The sequence below is a fragment of the Phascolarctos cinereus genome, unplaced genomic scaffold (assembly GCF_003287225.1).
Source record: "Phascolarctos cinereus isolate Bilbo 61053 unplaced genomic scaffold, phaCin_HiC Scaffold_4;HRSCAF=312, whole genome shotgun sequence".
Classification (NCBI taxonomy): domain Eukaryota; kingdom Metazoa; phylum Chordata; class Mammalia; order Diprotodontia; family Phascolarctidae; genus Phascolarctos; species Phascolarctos cinereus.
The window spans coordinates 355,785,120-355,800,133 of record NW_027555847.1 but is presented as its reverse complement, the minus strand read 5'-3'; the positions used below and the strand labels follow the sequence as shown (position 1 = coordinate 355,800,133).

Sequence of the window (15,014 nt, the reverse complement as noted above, 5' to 3'; positions counted from 1 at the left end):
TGAAGCTTAGCTGCTAAAATCGGAGCTGCATTCGTCAGGAGAACCCAGCAGCAGCACGCACCTCCCGCTCCCCTTCCGTCCCAGTTCACTATCTAACGTGGACAAATCACTCCAGCTGTTTATGATTCAGCGTCTGACCCATCCAGCTACCTCTCACACCTCTTGGGGGGTGGGCGGCATATTTCAAAGTAATAGGATTTTAGAGCTAGAAAGGACCCTGGAGATCTTCTTACCCCATTCCCACGTTTTACAGATGAAGAAACTGAGGGATGTCCAAAGAAAGGAAGCAACTTACCTATGGTCCAGCATTTAGTTAGTAGCAGAGCTGGGACGTGACCACAGCTCCCTTGAACTCCAAAGTCAGTGCTTGATTCACTTTATCATGATGTCTGTCATGATCCACTTTAGAGATTTATGAGTGACTGTTAAGGGCTTTGTAAAGCTTAGAGCACCCTATAAATGTAAGCCATTATTAGTATTACTTGTCTCCACTCACCAGCATCAGATTCACTGCATTTGCAAGTATCCCAGTCAGGGAGGGGAAATCTGACACCTACCCCCAATCCCCTCAAAAAAAGATATTTCTGTCTGGCACATTTTTGGTATTTGTTTGCAAAACTGACTCTTAATAATAGCCTGATATAGGCTATTGCACAAGGATACTTCCACATTTGTTACTCCTTCGCTGCAGTTTTTCTGGGAAGCAAGTTGTGTACAAATAGTCCAGAACAGAAAAACACACTTTTTTAGTGGGTTTCATTGGAACAATGAGTTCCTCACCACTGTTCCTGCTTCCTGCTCCTCTGACAGCCCTTTAGTGTCACCTGATAGGACCATCTCTCTCTTTTCCTGAGTTGAGGCTCCAATTTGGATCACACCCCATTAGGGTCCTTTATTCCTTTTAGCTTGCTTTCCTGTCCTGCAAGGTGGGGCTATTGCTGCTCAGAGGTTTTGGACAAAGGCCAAAATCTTTTGCTCCTGGCAGCTCTGCTGAGACCCCCATTGCTAATAGTCACTAATCACTGGTTGAAGGAGGTCAGCCAGAGATCCTGTTGTGTGTTATTTGATTATAGAAAATGTTTCTTCAATTCTTCAGACATCCCAAATGACAGCTGTAAGCTTGGCATTGTTGATTTGAAAGAGCTTCCTGGAGGGAGTGGGAGGTACTGACTGGAAGGACAAGACCCCAAAAGACAGCTTTTGGCAACTCTCTTTGGAAGGATTTTGTGACTGGAAACCTCCAAGGTAGAAACCTAAAGTTTAAAAAACAAAGGAAAACAGAATTGCAGGCAAGTTGTTGCTGCCACTTTATGGGTACCTGCTGAGTTCAGGAATAGAAAAGTAGTTTGGGCAGCACCGCAAATGGGATGACAATAAGGAGCCAAACTCTCAGTGCTCACTCCCCCTCCCAGGATCTGATTCTCTTTTAACTATACCACCTGAGTGAGAGCCTTATGACCCAGTTCTCCTCCCAACTCCACCTGTCCTTCCTTTTTTTTTTTAGCATCCTTGGAGATAGCTGTATACCTGCTCACTAACAGATGAGCAAACAAAGTATGTAGAGCTTATGTAAGCACCTTTTAAGTTAGCAGAAGTATTGTGACATGCTTGTAAGGCTATGCAAAATCCAGACATGAGAGAAGTTTGAATTGCAATATTCAGGAGCTGGCTATACAACAGGTGGCTGATTTAGTCTTTTCCTTTTCCCTTTCTCTTCCTGTGTTACACATACTGAATTTACTTCTCAATTGCAAGTAAAGACAAAGACCAAGTTGATTTTGCTCTTTTATTTTGCCTATCTTATTAAAGGCTTGATAGCAGAGAAAGCTAAAACTTTTGGACAGAATGTAATTTGGGGATTGTTGTTGGGTTCCGTGGACTGAGTCTGTGCTAGACTTCTGCTTCATTTACATCAGAAAGAGAAAGTAGATTAATCTTGGTCTTAAAAAGTGGTTATCGGGCACAAAAGATCCTAAGTAGTTGTTCAGTTTCAGAGAACTCACCTGTGTGAAAAAAAAGTCTCAAAGGTATCACTCAACTTGGCAAAGATGCGTCAGGCTTTTGTACCAAAGGAGTAATTCAAAGCTACATATTAGTTTGACTGTTTCTGATGGGTTGGGGTATACAGTAACCTAGGAGCCTTCTGTGGCCTTTCTAAGGTAGGTGATTTCATGAAGAGGGAGCCTGTCTTTCTGAAATGAAGCATCATCAGACTCAGACACACACTAGGTTGTGACTGGGCCTCATGTATGCAACTTTTCCTACTGACAGATAGCTCTGGGCCAAAGCTTAACCCATAACAGGGACTCTGCTACTCAACACACCATTTCCTGCCTGCTAAACAAATAGCTATCAGAAAACAGGCATTCTACCTTCTTGGTGTAACTCAAGTTGTTTAAGAGCTGCTGGCCTTTTCTCTGCACGCCATGAATGCCAGTTTAAGAACTCAGAGGTGGTGCCCTAAGTGAAATGCTTTTCCCAAAAGGAAATCTATTGAGAGAGAATATTCTGAGTTCAGCACTCTCTGCTTTTGAGTAGGACAGGTCCTTAGTATGCACCAAACCCAAACCACTACTTTTTAATGTTTTATTTAGCCAAGGCATTTCATTTTAGGGAATTAGGGAAAATGTACCTTAACTTTAATTCTGCCAATCTTAACCTTGAAATTTCCCCTGTGAAGTCCCATTTATGCTCTTCCAAGTGGCATCATCATATTTGATCATTCTAACTCCTCTAAGCCATGCTGTACATGTTTTTCTGAAATTCAAATCCCCATACCTACTGAACATCTGGAGTACATGGAGGGCATATCAGAATTTGAGAAACTAAGGGAAAAAATTGGAGTAAAAGCTTTTTAGCCAAGGACTTCATTTTCTTAAGAGAAGAGTAAGTCTATTTCGATATAGAATAAATGGATATCTGGCAATATGTGACTAATTTCATCATTGGCTCCATCCAACTAGGTTTTTTCAGGCCAAAGACATTACACATGTTGGCTTTCTGAAGAAGTTAACAGGAAAATGATTAAATCTTCATGACACATGACCTATGGCCCCCTGTTGACTTTTGGAATCTCTGCAGCAAATGAGAGCTAGCTTTCCCATTTAGATTTGTTCTTCCTATACTTCTTCCTCTTTTTGTCTTACTTACTCCATCCTTATCACTTCGGAGTCCATAAAAATGCATTTATTTTGGATCACTGTCAGCATCTTTGACACCCAAAATCTGCATAAAAGACATCTTTTTGTTCATGTTTCCACAGTAGAAAGTGAAGATAAGGTAAGTGGCACACAGCTGGCGTTAGAATAGTTAGTCAGGAGTTTTACATGTTCAATACTTATGTCCCTTGGTAAAACTATGAAGCAGGAAAAAATTATTTTCAGTATGCTCCCCTCCTCTATCCCTTCTGAAATCATATGGCATAATTCCAGGCTTTATGATACTTAGGTAGGAAAGATACATTTAGCCAGTGGGCCTTCCTGACGCACCTCAAATAACAACATAGGCAAACAGTGGGGCAGCTAGGTGATGCAGTGAGTAGAGAACCAGCCCTGGAGTCAGGAGGACCTGAGTTCAAATATGGCCACAGACACTTGATACTCACTAGCTGTGTGACCCTGGGCGAGTCACTTAACCCCAATTGCCTCTCCAAAAACAAACGAATAAAAAATATCATTTCATCTCTAGTTAAGACTGACTACAGAAAGAAAAAGTAGTTTCACAACTTGCTATGAGGAAGAGAAAGTTTGATTGACTAAGGATATAACCCAAAAGGTAGAGCTGTATCATTCTCCTGGTCTTCTTAAGATTCAAATTTAACAAATGTTTCTCAAATACCCACTGTGTGCATAGCTGTAAGCTAGGGGTTGGGTCTCTGAGGTAATTTTATGGCACACGTCACATAGTATTTTAATAGTTTCCCTCCACATATTTTCAACAGTAAATTTATTAAACAAATTGCCATTGAAGTCAGGAAACTTGTGTATTGTAAAAGATTTCACAGTTACAGACCAGGATCTTCTGTATCTGGGAAAAATGGTCAGTTTGCATACTATAGAGATAGTCATTTTTAAGTGCAAGATATGTGGAGCAAACAAAGAGAGAAATTTAACCCAAAGTTATTATGGCTTCATGTAACTTAATTGGACATGTAATTCTCAGTGCTTGGGCACTGAAAAGGTTGATTGCTTGCATAAACAAGGAGATGGGGCTTAGACCTATGATTTCAATGATGTAAGACGGCAGTTTTTGTTCTCAGGATCCCTTTACATTCTTAACAACAAAGAGTTTTTGTTTATGTGGGTTATATCTATCAATATTTACCATATTAGCAATTAAAATATCTAAATATTATTATAAAAATAATTTTGCCCCTGCAAGTTCCCTGAAAGAGTCTCCATTTTGAGAACTGCTGACTTCGGAAAATCCCAAGTAAGGAAATCACCTTCACCAATGCAGGTCAGCACCTTCTATGCCACTTTTAGCCTCAGAGGGCTACAACGTTAGAGAAATTAAGTGACCTTGGGGTCACACAGCCAGTATGTGTCAGAATTTAAGAGTGGAATTTAGGTTTGATGGTTTCTAATACCATTCTCTCTCCACTCTGCCATTGTCTCTTTACATGAATTGAGGCTTAAAAAAAAACTTAAGAAAAACTTTAAATAGTCCACCCATAATACCTTTAGTATGTGTTAGAAAAGAGGCTGAATTCAGCAAGCTTCTTACTTTTCACTTATGCTGTTTCTTTCCTGTAACCCCATTTGGATATTTAAGGCATGGATAGATTTTTCACCCCTTCGAAAAAAAAATCTACAAAATCATTTACAAGCAAAGGAATGGCAGAATTTGGATTGGTTTTCTTCTTACTTAAAAAAAAATTATTCTGTAGTCACTAAAGAAACCTTTGAAGAGGGAGAAAGGAAGGAAGGAATAAAGGAAGGAAGGAAAGATGGAAGAAAGGAAAGGAGAGAGGGTGGAAGAGAGAAACAAAGAAAAAAGAAAGGGCACATGCCCTCTCCCACTTTCCATCAATTGGTTGACTAAGCTATCAATCAGTATTGAGCTAGCTAACAGTGGGTTTCTTTGTTTTTATTTTTGTTTTTTGGCTAGGCAATGGGGTTAAGTGACTTGCCCAGGGTCACACAGCTAGTAAGTGTTATGTGTCTGAGGCTGGATTTGAACTCAGGTCCTCCTGAATCCAGGTCTGGTGCTCTATCCACTATGCCACCTACCTGCCCTGCAACAGTGGCTTTAATGGGTTGTTATATCATGTGTGTCTATGTTAATGCTGATTGACAGCTCAATCAGCCAATGACAAGGCGTGCAAAAATGATAAAAGGACAATAGACAGCTTCTTTCCTCCTGATTCAACAGAAGAAGTTTCCATGAAACAAGTCTGAGGATGTGCTAGAAGTCTAAGTGCAAGAGAGAATACTTCCAAATCCTCAGGCCTCTCTTTGATGTTTTTCCTTCACTGCTTCCCAGTAGAATGGGTTGGAACAATGGAGTGGAGAACAGCTAGGACCTAAGAGTCTAAATTTCCCATTGTGATTATGAGTTTAGAGTAAATGCCAGGCAACATCTCCATGAATACACTAGCTGTTGTGGCTTCATCTGGCAGCTCGTACTGGACAAAATAGAGTTCCTTCACACGAAGACAGAATTTGGGGTTGTGGAAATATGCTTAGGATTTACCATTCCAGATCCAATGGGGCTCACTAGCCCCAACATGCTGCTCAGAGACCAATTTCCTATAGAAGACGGGGGGGAAAAGCATATCTTAAACCTACCCAATTAAACATTGCTGGAGCTTGTGGAAAAAATTCCTTCTACCTCTGAAGGGAGGGGTTGGCTTCTCCCCTGTAGCATGAGATTTGATTATCCTTATCTCAGCTGCATAACTATAAATATTATCATTAGTTATACAACTATCTAGTTGATTTCTCTTTCCTAAAAAATCCATCTCCAGTATGTGGTATTCTGTATTTCTTGGGGCAGCAAATTCCACAAGCTGATTACACACTGTGAAAAAGTACAGAGAGTTTTCAGTTAACCAAGACATCAGGCAAGTGGAGGCTCAGTTTCAGTCCTCCAGGCTGTTTTACAGAGGGTGCCAACCAGCCTTACAGAAGAACCAGAGCCTCTAGAATGGTGATCTGAAATCAACAGGCTAGGTCCTCTTTATTTTCCTTCAAAGTATCTCATAAAGATTGAGAATGGTAGGAAGAATATATTTGAAAATGAAGGGTATATAAAAACAAAAGATAATGATATCTATCTATGGACTCAATAGAATGTTCCAAACATCTTAATGAAGTTCTAAGATATAGGAGCTATATATAGTAGCTTTTAAGCTATTATAGCTTGAAAGTCCACTAAGACATTTGGTACAATCTGTAGAAATATATTTTTAAATCCTGGTGGGGAGAGAAATCAGTTATATATAGATGGGCGTTGTAGCTGCACATCAGAACAACTGATCATGGTCGGGTCAAGGGGGCCTATGTAATATCAAGTTGGCTGTCTTGAATTCTATAGATAAATGAAACAAGTGGTCCATGAAATGCACCATTTTTGATCTGGTTCCTGATTTGTGTTCTCTAGGCCAGAGTTGTCAGACTCAGATCAGGGATCAGTTTCTATCTGAGTTTGATACCATTGCTCTAGACTCTTTTATAAGAAGACTTTCTGTTTTATGATAGCCCACTTCATGACTTGAAATTCTGTCATACCTGGTCCCTTAACACACTAATGCTACCTAGTCATTTTGGCCCCAAGCTTTATTAGCCAAAAGGTAAGAAGGGTTTTGCTTGCTCAGACACCTACTAGTTGTGTGTGACCCTTGGCAAGTCACTTAACCCTGTTTGCCTCAGTTTCCTCACATGTAAAATGAGCTAGAGAGAGAAATGCCAAACCACTCCAATGTCTTCGCCAAAGAAACACCAAATGGGGCCAAGAAGAGTCTGAAATGACTGAACAGCAATAATAATAATTTACCACCATAAATCTAGAGCTGGAAGGACCTTTAGAAGCCTTGTGCAGTCCTCAAACCCTAACCCTCATTTTACAGAAGAATAAACCATGAGGCCCGGAGTCCCGTGGATGGGAAGTGGCAGAGCCAGGATCTAGGCCCAGATCCTCTGACTCCCAACCCAGCACCCCTTTCTTGGCTCTCCAGTGCTCCTATTCAGTGCATCAATCCCCAAGTTCAGTGAGGAATTCCTCAATAGTCACATCAGTGGAAATAACCTTAAATCTGTGAAGCCAAGAATCAGAGAATAAGAAGGTGCCAATTAAAGGTTTCCCTAAGAAGACTCTCCATTTGGGAGGAGGCACCAAAGAAGGTTTTCTAAGATGGGCACTAGAATCAGAGAATATTAGAGTTGGAAAAGATCCTAGAGAGGCATTGGTCCAAATTTCTCCCCAGTTCAGCAATCTCCTCTGCAACATCTCTAAGAATGGATGCTTGTACAGACACTCCTCTAGTGATGGAGAGCTCACTCCTTCCCTGAACTGCTTGTTCTAGTTTTAGTCAGCACTAATTGTTAGGAAATTTTGTATGCTTAGGCTGAAATCTGAAATGATTTCAACCAATGTTCCTAGATCTGACCTCTGGGGTTACCCAGACAAAATACAAGTCTATTTCCTCTTCTTTAGACAGCCTGACAAATATTTGCAGACTGGTGTCATGTTTCTCCACGATTTTATCTCTTCATGCTCTATATCTCAAGTTCCTCAAGCTCTTTCTTAGAGGACCTGGTTTCTGGATGTTTCACCAGACTGAACATTCTGCATTCAGGTAGTGACTCTTCTTTAAATACGTTGCACAGAACTAGACAGAACAATTCAGCAGTGTGGCTGTAGAAAGAACCCGAGATCGAAAGTCAGAAAACCAGAGTTTGAATCCTACCTTGGTCACATGGGTGACCTAGGGCAAGTTTCTTCACATCTAGATGACTTGGTTTCCCCATCTGTTAAATGAGGGGATTTGACTAGATGATCTTTAAGGGGTCTTTCAGCTCTAAATAATGTATAATCCTGAGTAAAGTCTGACTGGTTCTGCCTTCCTTGGACATAAACACTGCTTCTATTTAGGCAGCTTGAAATTTCATTAGCGTTTTTAGCAGCCACATCATACTTCTGGCTCCTACAAGTTAAACTTGTGGTTAGCTAAAACTCCCAAGATAGAAAATTTTACTCTTAAGAGTATTTGTAGCAAAAAAATGGAGCCACTCTTTTACATAAATGTTAAATAATATTTGTTGAGCTCCTTCATGCTCAATGGACTGTGTGAAGCAGAGGTGAGAAAGGACTTTGGCCTATGACAGCTAAACATTCTCACCTGTGATTTTCAGCAGACTTTGGCTGAAAATTGAGTAATTAATTGTGGAAGGAGAAACTCAGGGCCATGGATGATGAATAGTGGGGTGCACCTTCATGGCTAGTGTGAGATTACTATGGAGCCTCTGATTTCCACCTGACAATATATATTCTTTAATAAACATCTCTATCTTTAATAAACATCAAAAGAAAGGGCAAAAAAGGGGGGAGAAGAAAGGAGCAGAAGGATGGAGTGATTCTTTTCATTATGCAACATTATTAACATAATGGAAAAAAGTATTGGATCTGATGTTTGAACACCTAGATTCAAATCTTAGTCTACCATTTACCAGTGTGTGACCTTATTGGATAATAAGCCTAGGATCAAGAAGACCTGAGTTCAAATCTAGCCTTAGGCATTCACTAGCTATGTGACCCTGAGTAAGTCACTTAATAACACCCACCTCCCAGGGTTGTTGTGAGGATAATACGTGATAATATTTGCACAGTGCTTTGCAAACCTTAAAACACTATATAAATGCCACCTATTATTATCTCATAGACTTTACTTTCCTTCTCTGTTAAAATGAGGGCATTGGGGGGCAGCTAGGTGGCACAGTGGCTACAGCACTGGGCCTGGAGTCAGGAGGACCTGAGTTCAAATCTGGCCTCAGACACTTGACACTCACTAGCTGTATGTGACCCCGAGCAAGTCACTTAACCCCATTTGGGATTGGACTGATGTCATGGTCTTTTTTATTAGCACAAGCACTCCTTTTTAACATCAAAGAAAGTTGTAGACCCCCAAATGATAACACCATCAGCATCTGTTGATTAGAAAAATGCACAAGGATAGAAAGTATGATGAATTTAATAATGCTTTTAAATGACTATTATGAATCACAACAGCATCTACATACTTCTTGAAACAGTTATATGTATGTGTGCATGCATGTGAGGTCTGTGTCTGCAAGATATGCTGAATTAATATTCAGCCTACAGAAGGTATACTTGCTAATTTATGGTTTTTCATATGGATTTGTAGACCCTTTGCAATAATTCCTTAAACCCACCCACCTCCAGGGATCCAGAGCTTGCTGGTCAGGAACCACTGGACTAAAGAATCTCTATGACCCTATGATCTCTTTCCACCATATCCACAACCACTCAAGGCACATTCCTTTGAATTGCCTTCAGCTTCTTCTCCTTGCTCCTCAACTCTACATTTAATCAGTCCCTTGGCTCCATTGGATTCTTCCTCCAGAGGTTTTCTTGTACCCATACCCTCTGTGCTCCTTCGTACTACCCACCTTAGTTCAGGCCCCATTTGCTCACCCCCCAACTTTTCATCCCACTTGACTGCACTCCATCGTCATTGCTATTGTTTATCCATCTTCAGCTCACCCTCTTGCACATAGCTCACAGTTCCATTTACCTCATCTGCCATCATCCTCAGTGCCTTCGGCATCCTTGATGATGAACTATCCCAACTCCTGGCCTCAAAAGTTACTTGACACTCTCAACTCCAGTGACCTTTATATCAAATCTGGAAAGCATTTAGTACAGTGCCTAGCACATAATAGACACTACATAAATGTTTATTTCTTCTCCCCCTCCCTTCCCAAGTACCCCACTTCATATCTGCCACTAACAAGAGAGGTGACCTCAGAAAAGTCACTTCTCTTCTTCGAGCATCAAAGAAGATTGGAAATAATGATCTCTAAGGTCCCTTCCAGCTCTGACATTTTGTGATTCTGTGAGTCTATGATCTACTCCACTTCAACTACCTACCTTTAAGATTTCAACCTCAGACATTTTTCTTTCTAATTATAACATTCCATCCTATTTGGCCACTCAAATAAATTTCATATTTATCCTCATCAAAACTTCCACTCTTGTGATCCCTGTGTATTCTCTCAGTCTATCTCCCTCTTCTAGCTTAATTTACCTCCCTACTCAGTCTGTAAAAACAGTATTTTATGTAACAGTATTTGTTGATATCTTTTGTTTTCACATTCTTGTTTTCTGTTAACCTCATTTCTAGCCTTGGTTTTAATAAACCCCTCTATGATTACTCCCAAACTTATATCTTCATTCTACCACTTGCCTGAAATTAAGCCTCAAATTCACAGTTGTCCCTAAGCCTCTCCACATCACTTTCCTGCTGGCATATTCACATACAAACAACACATACATACAAAACTAAACACATCTTTCCCCCTAATCCTGTTTTTCCTCCTATGTCCTGATAATTTTGTGGTACCACCATTCTTAGTAACTTTTGTGGCAGACATCAGAATTATGTTTGACTATGGGGTAAGACCCATGAAGTTACTGCTGCACTTCTAGCCTTGGTGAGATGGCAAGACACAGTCTCAAAAAAAAAAAAGAATTATAATTGATTTTTTCCTTATTGGCGATCATCTATTAAATCCTATCAATTTTACCCCACCCATGTCTTGCATAGCCTCTTCTTTCTTTTCCTTCTCTCATTACTTCTTAGTTAGACTACTTCAATGGCCTAAATAGTCTTACTGGCTTCTTCTTCCCTTCCAATCTGTTCTACTCACTGCTGTAAGATTAATTGAAAGAATGAGGTAGCCTTGAATGTCAGACTAGAATTTGAGCTTTACTCTCTAGGCAAAGGGTAAGCACTAAAGGCTATTAAGATCAGCTCCTCAGAGTTAGAATGGTCTCCTGAGGCCATCTAGTCCAAATCCATCATTTTATAGATAAGGAGGTTCAGGATGACTCATAGTTACCCAGGTAGTAAGTTCCAGGTGCAAGATGTCTTCCTTGCTTCTTCTTGTTCAGCACCATTACCACTTTTTTGTGTCAATCAAAAACATGGTGGATCCACTCTTGTCAGAAATCAAGATAGGTTGGTATAATTCAACTCTACCAATTTGTTCTTCAAGAAGCAGCTTCAGGCTATGCTTCCATTGAGCAGGGCCAACCCCTGAACTTGTACCCTTGATGGAATACCCTCTCAACTTCTCCAGCAAAATGCCCCCCTGTCCTCCCCTCACCTTTGTCTTTAGTGTATCTCTAACTACTGGCTCCTTTCTTGCTGCCTGCAAATATGCATTTACCATCCAAAAAATAAAATAAAATAAAAACACAACCCTCACTTGACCCTACCCTCTTTGCTACCTATCATGCTATATCTCTTCTCTCTTTCAAGACTTGGTCCCTCTACCTGCTCTCTACTTCTACTCACTCTCTTTTAAACTCTCTGCAATCTGGTTTCCAACTTTATCATTCAATCCTCCCCAAATTTACCAATAATCTCTTAGCTGCTAAATCCAAGGATCTCTTCTCAGGCTTGATTCTTCTGCACCTGTCTATAGTATTTGACAATGTTGATCATCTTTTCTGCCTGGATACCCTCTCCTCACTAGGCTTTTGTGATACTAGTTTTCTGTCCCACTGACCCTTCTCAGTCTTCTTTGCTGATTTTTCATCCGTGTCACACCCACTAGAGTATAACTTGAGCATCCATCAATATTCTATCCTGCACTCTTTAATCCTCAACTCTCCATCACCATATCACTGAATGATCTCATCAGCTTCTAGGGATTCAGCTATCATCTATCTATGCAGATGATTCTCAGATCTACATATGCAGTCCTGGATGCCCTCGAGGCATCTTAAACTCATGACTCCAAAACAGAATTTATTACCTATTCCATAAATTCTCCAGGCTTCCAAACTTCCCCATCACTGGGAAGGGCACTGCCATCTTGCCAATCACCCAGGTTTGCAACCTCAATGTCATCCTCAACTCTTCACTCCCACTCATCTCACATATGCTATGTATGGCCAAATCTTGTCATTTCTACTTTTACAATATCTTTTGTATTCATCCCTTTCTCTCAGTTCATATAGCTAACAGTCCTAGTTCAGGCCCTCATTCCCTCTCTCCTGGACTACAAAATGGTTTCCCTGCCTTGAGGCTCTTCCCATTTCAATCCTTCCTCCACTCAGCTGCCAAAGTGATAAGTGTAGGTCTGACCACCCTCCTCATTGAGTTCCAGTAGCTCCTCGCTTCTTTCAGGATCAAATAAAAAATGATCTCTTCTTACCTTTCCAATCTTCTCATACTTTACTCATCTCAACATTCTCTGTGAATGGATGAAATATTTATTAAGCTATTAAGCATTTAACATATACAAAGCATTATGCCAAGCACTGGGAAAACCAAAAGAAAAGTAAGACAGTGCCTGCCCTCAGGGAGCCCACATTCTGATGGTGGAGACAACACAAATGGAAGGTTTTAGTTGCAAGTCAGATGAAAAGTCCCATGGTCCTCAGAGTGCAGCAGCAAAGGAGGCTTTGAGGCCTCTTCTTTAATGTCATTCCATTGATAACATCATCTCAATTTCTGATGTTGAACCATTTGACACTGCTAAGGACTTTGGTGACAAGAACTTTCTTTTCTAGGTCTTCAGTAGCTAAGGCTGGAGCACCTGCTGGAGCAGATGCCAGGCAGCATCTCCATACTGGTTGTTTCCCAAGGTGATGGTGGCTGAGGGTGCTGGGCTGAGAACATTGCTCTTCCTCAGGCTCTTGGGCTCTGGGTCCTGGGCTATCTTCATCAATGACTAAGGAGATCTTAAAGGGGTCGTGGTGGTTTGGCTTGCCAAGTGCATGCTGCCCGTCTCTCAGGGTGCCTCACTGCTTCTGCTAGGCTTGATTCTCTGCCTTATGTGTGGCAGTTGGTTGGCACTGGGTGCATATGGCAGGCCCCTTCTCCGATGGAGTTAGTGGTTCAACTACATTCACCTTCTTGAAGTTCTTCAGGACATGACTCCATACCTTTGCACTGGCTCTTCCCCATTCCTGGAATGATTTACTCCCTCATCCCCACATTTTGGTTTCCCTGGCTCTTTTTTCAAGTCTCAGCTCAAAGCCCATTTTCTATAAGATGCTTTCCCCGCAATGTCCCAGCTTCTCATGCCTCCTCTTTCAGATTTATTTCTATTTATCTATCAATCAATCAATCATTAAGCACATACTATGTGCCAATCACTGTGCTAAGCTAATCTACTCTATATATCCTGAATGTCCCTAATTTTTTATATGTTGCTTCCTTAAAATTATGATTCTCGAGGGAAAAGACTTTTTTTGTGTGGTGGTTTTGCCTTTCTGTGTATCCCTACAGTGCCTGGCACAGAGCAAGTGATCAATAAATGCTTATTTGCTGACTGACTATTTTCTGATTTCATTTAAAAAATTTTTAAATCTTATTTTAAATTATCTTCATTTTCAAATATATCCTTCCTCTGCCCATCAAGTCATCCATCCATGTTTCTCTAATTTGTTTATAATGTGACTTTTATATCTTGATCAGGCATCCATTTGAAGTTTATCTTTGTATAAGGTATAAGATGTTGATCTAAATCTAATTTCTTCCATACTGCTGTCCAATTTGAGTCTTTATTCCACTAACTAGAGTCTTTGTATATATTGCCTACTATGGTATAAGATACATTTGCTCCTGTATGCTGGGTACTTAATCTGTGCCACTGACTGATCTCTCTACTTTTTAACCAGTATCAAATAGTTTCAATGATTACTCTTTGTGATATAGAGATCTGACCCAGGTAGGCCCCCTTTAATATTTCTACTGAGATTTTTGGCATTTCCCCCATTCCACATGAATTTTATTATGACAGCTATATAATGTGATCCCTTGGTAGTTTGATTACGACAATAAATAAGTAAATAAATTTAGGTAGTATTGTCATTTTTATTATATTTGCTCATGCTGTCCATGAGCAATGTATATTTTTCCCCTCTGTAAATAGTCATTGATAGTTGTATTTATATAGGTCTTGTGTGTATATTGGAAAACAAACTCCCAATTATTTCATATTACTATATCTAATAGTAATTTTAAATGGAATTTCTCTGTCTCTTCCTGATGTTTTATTGGTATTTTATAGAAATGCTGATGATTTGTGTGGATTTATTTTCTATTTTATAAGTTTGCTGAAGTTATTGTTTCAGTTAATTTATAGCTGACTCTTTAGGGCTCTTCAAATATACTATTATATCATCTGTAAAAAGTGATAATTTTTTTTCTTTTTTACCTTTGGATATTCTCTCAATTTTTTTCCTTGTCTTACTCCTATAGCCAGTATCTCTAATACTGTGCCAAATAGAAACAGTGACAATGAATCAAATGAATTGATAGTTTATCTCTATTGCATATAATGGAAGTAACTGATTGCACCATATATATATATATGTATATATATATGTGTGTGTGTGTGTGTGTGTGTGTGTGTGTGTGTGTGTGTGTGTATGTATTTATATATATATATATATATGTGCATATGTACATATTCTATATACTTATAAATATTTATGCATTTATAGAAATATTTATGTATGTTTATAAATTATAGACTTGCATATAAATTATAAATTTATAGATAAATTATATATGCATGTATAATTTATCTATGTATATAATAGGATAAATGAACTTTTCCTTAAAATGCTAAATTATAGAATTTAAGTTTTCTAATGTTTTGAGGTTTTGTTTTGTTTTTTTTTTACAAAAACAGGTCTTACAGTTGTCTGTATCTATTAATGTAGTTAAATTTATAGTTTTCTTAATATTAAACCAACCCTGCATTCCAAGGATAAATCCAACTTGATCACAGTGTATAATCTGTGATGTGCTA

General features: G+C 39.5%; 1 protein-coding gene across 3 annotated transcripts in view; it reads left to right on the top strand.

The window, feature by feature from the left end:
• SLC1A3 (solute carrier family 1 member 3) overlaps positions 1–15,014 on the top strand; it is a 111,090-nt gene that overhangs the window by 24,502 nt on the left and 71,574 nt on the right. The window lies entirely within an intron of this gene.